This window comes from Engraulis encrasicolus, chromosome 23 (genome assembly GCF_034702125.1).
Source record: "Engraulis encrasicolus isolate BLACKSEA-1 chromosome 23, IST_EnEncr_1.0, whole genome shotgun sequence".
NCBI classification, from domain to species: Eukaryota; Metazoa; Chordata; class Actinopteri; order Clupeiformes; family Engraulidae; genus Engraulis; species Engraulis encrasicolus.
In genome coordinates this window covers 51,126,336-51,136,657 of record NC_085879.1, presented here as the reverse complement: position 1 = coordinate 51,136,657, position 10,322 = coordinate 51,126,336, and the positions used below count along the sequence as shown (strand labels likewise).

The 10,322-nt window shown below is 44.1% G+C and overlaps 1 long non-coding RNA gene across 2 annotated transcripts; it reads right to left on the bottom strand.

Annotated features, from left to right (window-relative positions):
- Window positions 1-731: 731 nt before the first annotated feature.
- Window positions 732-5,710, bottom strand: LOC134440571 (uncharacterized). Of its 2 annotated transcripts, none has more exons than XR_010032988.1 (7): window positions 4,668-5,710; window positions 3,115-3,184; window positions 2,814-2,918; window positions 2,112-2,190; window positions 1,898-2,007; window positions 1,486-1,590; window positions 732-900 (listed from the first exon to the last, which is right to left on the bottom strand). It is a non-coding gene; the product is annotated as an uncharacterized LOC134440571 (long non-coding RNA). The 2 variants fall into 2 exon arrangements; XR_010032989.1 differs by lacking the exon at window positions 4,668-5,710 and adding an exon at window positions 3,585-4,229.
- Window positions 5,711-10,322: the final 4,612 nt, after the last annotated feature.

The window sequence follows — 10,322 nt, the reverse complement described above, 5'->3', positions numbered from 1 at the left end:
CCTACTCTATATGCAGTGATGTACACAGCACTCAGGTCACAAATGTACAACTAGGAAACATTTCATTACCGACAGTGCATGGTGCGACGCATTTTGAATTCAAAGCGTGCTCCTCAACGCAACGGTAAAGCGCTTTCATGCACTTTTGACTAGTGACGAGGTTTGCGCAGTTTTCCCGCCATGTCGGCGATTTTGTTTTGTCACAGCGCATTTCTGTTACTAAACGCAAATATGTTTTGCTGTGCCCTAACCAAAACCACCCCTAAACCTAACCTGTCAGTGAAGTAATGTTTCTGCTGCTTTACTTTTGCCAAGAACAGCAAGATTAGGCGAATTTCTACCTAGATTGTGCCTAAACCAAAACCATCCCTAAACCTAACCTGTCACAGGGCGTTGTGGAGCACGACTTAACTTGAAAATGCGTATTGGACACACGCGATAGTGAGTTCAAATCAGCGTGTCATAGATATGCTTAGCCTATGCATGATGTTTGGGAAGGGCACAATTCATAAAACTCAGAAACATACAATGCTTTTTCAAAAAAGGGTTCTATGTTCCCCGCTGCATCCAAGTAGACTGCTGCCACATTGCTAAGAGCAGGTTGTTGTTACATCTCTGACAGGTTAGGTTTAAGGATAGTTTTAGTCAGGGCACATACAAAAATGGATTTTAGTAAAAGTTGTCAATTCATAGTAAATATGTGGTAAATATGAAAGTAAGAGGAAAAATACTACAGGTACTGCCTTTTAATACAGACTATACAGGTATGTACAACATTATAAACATTGCTGTTGATTTCATGTTCTTCAGCCACCAATCATGCCAGCAGGGTCTACTGAAGGTCTCTGGTCACTGCGTCCTCGTCATACTGCAACAGGCACTCAGTCTCACTTCTGGGAGCTGTAGAAACAACAAATAAATTAATACTTCACCATGCACCTCATATTGACATAGCAAATATATCAATAAGCAAGTCATATTGAGCCCAACAGGGATAATCTCCTATTTCAGTCTTCTATGGTCTCATGCACTATGTCTCCCTGCCAGGATATGTAGGATGTAAGAAAATAAATCAAAACATAGCAATGCACAGCATTGAGAACTTATCTATAAAGTAGCACAAGTCATATTGCCAATGTAGGCCAGGGGTGGGGAACCTATGTCTTGAGGGCCGGAGGCCATTTTATCTGGTCCCCGATATAATTTTAATGTTATTCAGCTTCACATAAAATATGACATATTTTGTAAAGGAACCTTAGAAAATACATTTGCAATACAATTAAGTTATATTCAGGGAAGCTGAAGAAGGTGGTGTTTGTTTAAATGTGGCTGCCTTCAATATAGGCCTAAAGTGAAAGGGGAAATCCTGGTTTGTGTTCATAGTACGGCCCTTGGAGACTTTTACGGCCCCTCGGATGAATTTGAAGCGGCCCTTCGAATGAGAAAGGTTCCCCACCACTGACGTAGGCTATAGGTTAAGCTTACCCTCTTTCACTCTTCTGTGGTGAGACTGTGCCCATTTTGGGTTGACCTCCACACGCGTCTGTAGCACAGCACACAGGATTGCAGGACACAGCATCCTGCAGGACACTACAAAAAACAAAAAAAACAAAAAAAAAAAAAAAAACCAAAAAAAACCAAGGGGAATGAATAAATTACCTGACCAGTTATTAAACAAATGAAAATTGATGTGCCAGAGCTGTGGTAAAAGTAACCTTGGGTCCAAATCATCTAGGCCTAGGGTGTGTGTGTGTGTGTGTGTGTGTGTGTGTGTGTGTGTGTGTGTGTGTGTGTGTGTGTGTGTGTGTGTGTGTGTGTGTGTGGTAAATCCAGTGTTCACATTATTCAGATATGAGAATTAATTCATTCATTCATTTTAACTGACATTAGTACATACCCATATCAGTGCCATTTCACCCTGCCAAGACACTGGACCTGGGTCTATTGGAGCTCTCTGCTCAGGGTGTCCTCGTTATACTGCAGCAGGCACTGTTGTTTCTATAGTTCCTAGAAGCGAGACAAATAAATAAATACTTTGCCATGCACCTCATATTGACATAGCAAATATGTCAATAAGCAAGACCTATTGAGCCCAACAGGGATAATCTTACACTATATCAGTTTTCTGTGGTCTCTTGTAAGATTGGCCCATCACCATTCTGCAGGACACTACCGTCTCCCTGCCAGGATCTGTAGGATGTAAGAAAATAAATCAAAACATAGCAATGCACAGCATTGATTACTTATCTATAAAGTAGCACAAGTCATATTGACAATGTAGGCCAGGGGTGGGGAACCTATGTCTCTAGGGCCGTTTGCGACCCTTGAGGCAGTTTTATCTGGCCCCCGATATAATTTTAATGCTATTCAGCTTCACATGAAATATGACCAGTGCTTAATTTGAGGGGGAGCAAGGGGGAGCTAGCTCCGGAACCTCAGACGAGAGCTCCGGAACCTTGGATGGATCCCCATGGAAAGACATCATAGACCCCTCCTCAGGGGGGAGCCACCCGTCCTCTGCGCTCCAGGACCTCCCGCTTCACAAATTAAGCACTGAATATGACATATTTTGTAAAGGAATCTTAGAAAATACATTTGCAATACAATTAAGTTATATTCAGGGAACCTGAAGAAGGTGGTGTTTGTTTAAATGTGGCTGCCTTCAATATAGGCCTAAAGTGAAAGGGAAAATCCTGGTTTGTGTTCATAGTACGGCCCTTGGAGGACTTTTACGGCCCCTCGGATGAATTTGAAGTGGCCCTTCGAATGAGGAAGGTTCCCCGACCCTGACGTAGGCTATAGGTTAAGCTTACCCTCTTTCACTCTTCTGTGGTGAGACTGTGCCCATTTTGGGTTGACCTCCACACGCGTCTGTAGCACAGCACACAGGATTGCAGGACACAGCATCCTGCAGGACACTTCAAAAAACAAGGGGAACGAATAAATGACCTGTCCAGTTCTATAAAAAAGAATACCCTGAAAAAGAACACCCTATTGATTCTACAGCTCCTAGAAGCGAGACAAATAAATTAAATACTTTGCCATGCACCTCATATTGACATAGCAAATGTATCAATGAGCAAGTCATATTGGTCACAAAGAAGTTAATCTTACATTCTTTCAGTCTTCTATGGCGAGTTAGGCCTTCAGGTGACTCGTCTTCGCCATATTATGAGACAGCAGCCTGTGAAAACATGGTAAATAGAATAACCCATTAACCTTGGGTCCTAATATAATACATGGACATAAACTAGTGAAAAAGTGACTATACATAATTTCAATTTCTTGAAGAGGCCATCTACACTTATTTGTGCAACAAGTGCTGTTTTGAGGACCCATACTTTTTAAGGACAGGTTGCCTACTGTTGCAAATGGCAGGGTATTTCACATTGATTTCGGGGTGGCGTGCTCAACTTGACCACTCTGGTCGACATTGAGCTCAAGCTGATACATTGGGCTCGCGTTACTGAGAGCTGCCGCCAGAACTACTCACGGTTAGCTTTCATAATATAGAACGCAACAAGGAAGAATCGGTCGGTTTGGTGAAAGGGCAAGGTGTAGCATGGAACTAAATTATATCCCACCTTTGACTTGATTTTACGCAGGTGGGTCTTGGGAACCCCTGTGTGACTGCCTAGGTTTCAGGATAGAGAAAGTAAAACAAAAATCATTGAGTAAAATCGATGGGGGACAAATTGTAGCTTTTGTAGACTACGTCGCTACTTGAGGAAAAATAGCTTAACTACAGGGATGTTAGCTACTCGATACATAGTAGTGACGCTACGACCAAGCTACTAGAGAATGTAGTTAAACTAGTCGCTTCGCTACTGCCCAGCACTGAAAACCAACATACCCAGACGGCACACCAGTCTTTCCAACGTCGCCTAGATGCATTTATGCCGCTGTAAAATACATTGGCAAGGCGTCTAAGCGTTAGTTCATCAGCGAAATGCCGGGCAGACGTGAAAAATGAGCAGTGTCCAGCATCTAGTTGATGAGCTAACGCAATAGCATGCTAACGGTAGCCTTTGTCTATCTTTAGGCAGGGGAAAGGCAACTGAGAACGAGCAATGTCAAACAATTTACCATCAACAAGTATACTTAACATATTCACTGTTTCACCACAGCATTTTGTCATTACGATGCTCGCAAGTCATCAGAATTTACTAGCGTACAGCAGCAACTAGTGTAGTCACATTGAGGGGACTTGAGCTACCAGCTATGTAAAGCGGCGATTCCCTGATTGACGCTCCCAACCCAGGACGCTCCCCTTTCATCTCGCTCCCACTAGCCAGACTATCGGTACCACCGCCATATGACGGAGCTAGTTATGTTGTTGATGTTAGTTTTTTGTTTCTAACCCTAACCTTAACCCTAACCTTAACCCTAACCCTAACCCTAACCCTAACCCTAACCCTAACCCTAAATTGCTTGTATGTGGCAGTATATGATAATACGTGAAATATAATCGGGTGGGACTACACGTCCGGGAGTGATAGAAACACCTGGGACCGCACGTCCGGGAGCGATCTCAGTTGGGAGTCTCCATCCCCCACCGTAAAGCGGCTGTGCCATAACTTAGCAATGGCGGATCTGTGTTCAGAGGAGCTATTCAATCGCTCTTGAGTACTGAAACTTTAAACCACAGTTGAGTAAAATGTACTTACATGTATATGAAGCCCATTTTCCGTTGGTATGTGAGGAACTTTTCACCCATATCGCCAAGAAACTTGTAAACCACACAGACAGCGCGTGGTTCTGTTCAATCAGGAAGGCGTTGTTGACCGCGGCTGATGGCTTCTTTGTGGCTTGTGTGTGGAATTCGCATTGTGCCAATTAGTTTTACTGCCACCTAAAGGCTTGGTGTAGAACTAATTTAACCAGAGACGGTCTATTTTCAACTAACTTGAACAATCCTTGCTTTAGTTCAGAATACCATTTAAAAACCAGAGTGGCCAAGCACATTGATGTTTTTCCTCAAAAGCAGCTGAGGAACCTTTTTAATTCGAAGGGTCACTTCAAAATGTATGTCCAAGAAAGATCATTCAGATGATTCTATTTTGATAGCCTATTCTGTAGGTTCATTTAAATGTTTATAGCACAGATCGAATTGTTTGATCAACTTAATTTCTGAGCTTATAGTATCATAATAAAATGTACTGACAGCAAAGCTGTGGCTAGTAGAAAGGTTTAATGCAGGGGTGGGGAACCTTTTTCATTCGAGGGGCCACTTCAAATTCCTACCATGGTCATAAAATCCTCCGGGGGCCGTACTATGAACACAAATCAGGATTTCCCCATAAAATTTAGGCCTATATAGACACCTTTAGGCCTATATAGACATATAGACATCTTTAAAGGTAGACACCTTTAAAACAGTCCCCACCTTTTCTAGGTCCCCTGAATATAACTTAATTGCATTGGAAATGTAATTTCTAAGATTCCTTTAGGCCTGCAAAATATGTCATAGGCCTATTTCATGTGAAGTTGCAAAACATTATAATGATATCAGGGGCTGGATAAAACGGCCTCAAGGGCCCTCGAGACATAGGTTCCCTACCCCTGGTTTAATGGTTAGTGATTCTGAAAAACACCACTGGGCAGCGTGAAAAAACATACACACACACAGACACACACACACACACATTTTAGTAAAAGGCCAAAAAATGCCCTAGGGCCCCCAACAATCCCGTTGCCTAGGGACCCCAAAATCCTAGAAACAGGCCTGCCGACCCCCGACTCCCTCCCACCCACCTGACCTCACCCCACCCCACCCCACTTGAAATTGACTGGGGTAGCTCCCGACCTGATCACTGGCATTTACATATTAAAGGCTCTTCTAAGAAGGGGATGGGAGGGGGGCATGAGGGAGCCGCTGTTCTGTCGAGATGTGTTGCCTCATCGAGATGAGCGACCGGTCGCCCTATTCGATAGTGGTGTTCTATCGATTTGCGATGCCTTATCTAAATGAGCGACCTTGATTTTCCGCGGAAGGCGTTTCAATCGGTCCACGTAGGACTGTTTTAATAACCATTACTTTGTTTATTTCGTGCGGAGTTTAATAAGAACATGCGGCTGCTGACCACTAAAAAACCGGGAGCCTCTCGTTTGAGCAACTTAAGAAACATGAAAGAGACTGAGTTGAGTTTGCGCAAATACTGGAGAAAGTGTTTGGGACCAGGGCCTGGCTACGGGTTGTTTAATGTAGGCTAGTCATTTGCTGTTGGTTGGTTTCAATGCGACGTGGGCTCGCAAGACAAATTGTCACATGAAATCATGTGCTATGGGGATAAACAAGCGCGGTTTAGATATTCCCAGATAGCGTATTGTGGCTTTGTTTTGGCAGATGTCTGTCTTTTAATGACCGGAATCATATTTTCATAACATCCCCACGCCAGTGCATTTCTTACCATGTTCAGGCATTTTACAAATTCTTGAGTGAAAAGGGTGGAGGGAGCATTTTGACAGCTCAATTAGAGGTGGCGATTTTTTCTACATAAATAGCCTAGTCTACATAATAATTTTCTACATAAATAGTCTTTTCTGGTCGATGTTACAATGTTCGAGGCTGAGTGTGTGAGCGATTACGGTTAGGCAACAAAGTAGCAAATGTACGAGGCCACGCTATTTCGCAGATTTTCCAATGATCTGCTGGATGATCCACGCTATTTCCCGTTTTCCCCCCAGGGGATATATCGTAACTTTCAGTCCATGACAGTCGGTGGACAGGCTATAGGCTACCTAGACTATGGATGACTGGTGGTAACCTCAGGATGACATAGGCTACAGTTTGAGTCACTAAAGTTGACAGTCTCAGGGGATCCTGTAGGCTATCGTAACTTGCGGTCTCACAATTCGATGGGCAATCACCCACGAAAACCACCGTGATGGTGTGCGCATGCGTGCGCATGCTCAGTAGCCTAGAGAATCACATCTCGACGGGTCGCTCATATAGACAGGACACCGCAAATGCTGTGGCTTGAGGTATGAGGCAATTTAAGGTGCAAAACTCATCCACAAATTCCTCTTTTCATGCAGTGGAACGTTTTCATAGGTCACTGAAAGCCTCTCTGCGTTCTGGCCTGAAGGACTGTTCCTGGGCTGACAGGCTCCCATGGGTCATGCTGGGCATCAGGACTGCACCTAAGGAAGACCTCCAGGCCTCCTCCGCGGAACTGGTCTATGGCCAGCCACTACGGGTCCCCGGGGAGTTTGTCCCCAACACCACGAGCCCTTGGTCGGCCACACTCCAGCGCTCCACCCTGTTGGACAATGCCAGGTTGTTTGCTCCACTTCCTACCTCCCGCCACTGTTTACCGAACTCTCACGTCCCCAGTGGCCTTCAGTCTGCTGGCTATGTTTTTATTCGAGTGGATAGCCACCGCGGACCTCTCCGTCCGCCTTACGAGGGCCCTTTCCGCGTTGTGGAAGCGGGGGACAAGCACTTTGTGGTAGACATTGGAGGCAGGCATGAATGTGTATCTGTGGACTGCCTTAAACCAGCTCACCTAGATCTGGCCAGGCCTGTCGAGTTGGCACAACCCCCGAGACGGGGACGGCCTCTGACTAGGCCCCCTCTTCCCATCCCTCCTGCCCCTCGGCCATGCCGCAGGGGTGGCCTACTGACAGACACAGAGGGGGCAGTTCCGCCTTCTCTCATTCAGCGGAGCCGCACTGGGCGTTTGATTCGCCCCCCACGCCGTTGATGAACTAACTTGTTATTCTTTTTTTTCAGGTTCTCTCTTAATGTGAATTCTGGGGGGGCATGTGTAGTGCTTTCTCAACTGACATAATTCACTTAATCATTTGTGTATTCGGTTATATGTTATGCTGTTCGTCATCTCCACTGTTCTGTTCACTTTATAGTCGCGGTCCCTTTAAGAGTTCCGATGACGTTTAATGTTGCCGGCTTTTCTGTCTTGCGCGGCGCCATGTTTTTAGGAGTTACAATAACTTAATAAATGCGACTCACAGAGTCTTAATGTGAGAAGTTGTACGGCTCGTTTCTTTATTAACACATTATTAGTATTAACAAAGCATTTACACGTTTGTAAATGAATACAAACCACTACAGCTGCACATCAAAGTGGGAATAGGCTCCTCCAGGATGTTTGATGTGTGTTTTTGTCTGCCCAGCACTTCTATATTTAGTGTCTAGCTTCCGTCTCTTTTGCTCTTTGGTGGACAAACCTCTGGGACTGTTGAGGCTGTGCACTGCATGTTCTGACTACACTATACAGGAACACATAACACAAATAGCAAGACACACTACTGATTCAATAGGCCTACACACTACTGATTCAATAGGCCTACACACTACTGATTCAATAGGCCTACACACTACTGATTCAATAGGCTGTACTACTGATAGACTACAAGAGCACATAACACAAATAGGCCTACACACTACTGATTCAATAGCCCTACACACTACTGATTCAAGGTGTACGGCAGACTACCCTATACAAGAGCACATAACACAAATAGCCCTGCACACTACTGAGTCAATAGGCCTTCATACTACTGATTCTGTTTTAATAAATAGGCAGCTCCGAGCCTTGTGTATCTATTCTAGATCTGTTGTTTTTCCTGTTGGCTCCTCTCCAGCTAATGAAGTGTTTATTTCTAGTTGCAGAGACCTTGATTTTTACAGGTTTATACCAATACAGGCAGTGAGATGAGTTCATTCCAAGTGCTAATGTAAAATAACAATATTTATGTTCTGTGACAGCTCTTGCCTGAGTCCAGTTAACTCATTGGCTGCCTTGGCCGTCGAATGACGTTATTTCAAATAGTGACGCCCCCTACCTTCGACGACGTTCGCCGACAATTGCGTTTTTTTACAGCCAGGCCTCGAGGACGGTCTGACCCAGAGCCATCTAATAACAGAGTTGCGCAAACCGGGGACCAGGAAGTCGGTTGGTGATGTGATTCGCGTAGATTAAAATGTTTCTTAACAGTAAACTTCTGTTCGTTGGAAACTAACACAGAACCATCACATACCAAACAAAGATTAAGTACAAACAAATTACATGACCTTTACCACATTTTCTGTGTTATACCGCCACCTCCTGGAACTAAGTAACTTCTAATAGAACTAAAGTCAATGGGGATTTCCATGTTAACTCTCCGTGAGGCTCCATGAGAGCCGCCATTGCTGTGGAAAGATTGGTCCATAGAGGTCTATGGGAGTGGCGTAACTCTGATATTAGATGGCTCTGGTCTGACCTATCTTCTGTATGAATTTCAAGCCTATAGGCATTTTCTAACTGTTCCTGTAGGTGGCAGAAGTGTCCTTAGGAACAGTCAAGGCAGGGCTTTAGCTCAGAGCAAGATGAAATGTCAAGACAAAAACACCCCTTTTTTACTATTATATAATATAATCTCAAAAGTAGCATAGCAAAATCATTTTTGAAAGTAAAGCACCTGTGACAGTAGTCTACTTTCTTGCCCTCTGATTTTAACACAGGTAGGCTACTGATTTTAGTGTCAGACCCTGACCAAAAAAAAAACCTTCCTCTCATGACCAAAATACAATCCCCTGTTGCTATCTAGCTAGAAGGCATTGTAGCTAACTTGCCCAAAATACACCATGAGATGATCTGTGTGACAACCTTTCATTTTGGATAATGTGATCAGCCTACCCAACATCAGGATGTTGCTTACAAAATATCATCTAACAGGGGACTAGTGGTGATGTGTCCCAACAATGACCTCCTTGGTCCCAACTGAGGTAACTTGGGTATAAAGTTTGCTACGCTAGCTAGCTAGCTAGCACGAAATCGCTAACAACTTACAACTAAGCCTAAATAAAGGAGCCTTGGTAAGTCAACTATTTTTTACTCAATCCACAGTTATTTTTATGGATCTGTATAGTATGATCAGCTTACTGTATCATCAAAAAAGACAGGGGGGTTGCAGATTCTTGGAACAGAGTAGCCTTTGTGTCTGGTCAGATGCATTCAGCTCACATTAGAAAGCATTGCACTTAGCCTCAGACCAGCTAGCATTCACCACTCCAATCGGCTTGTGAAATGTTGGATGTGTGATCAGTACTTTATCAAAAGAAAATTCATTGAACAATATGACAAGATCACTATAGCAGAACCATGATGACAGTAATCATCAATCTGCAAATTGTCCGCTCTGCCAAAGAAGCTGCAGTAAGCTACGCTAAGCGGTGCTGCCTGCCTAGAACTACCTGCCTCCCTCCCCACAACCACAAGACACAACACGGTACTATTTCTGGAGGAAATAAACCAGCTGTGATTCGTTCTCCAACGAGGGGAGAGGGAGAGGGAGAGGGAGAGGTAGGGAGTTAC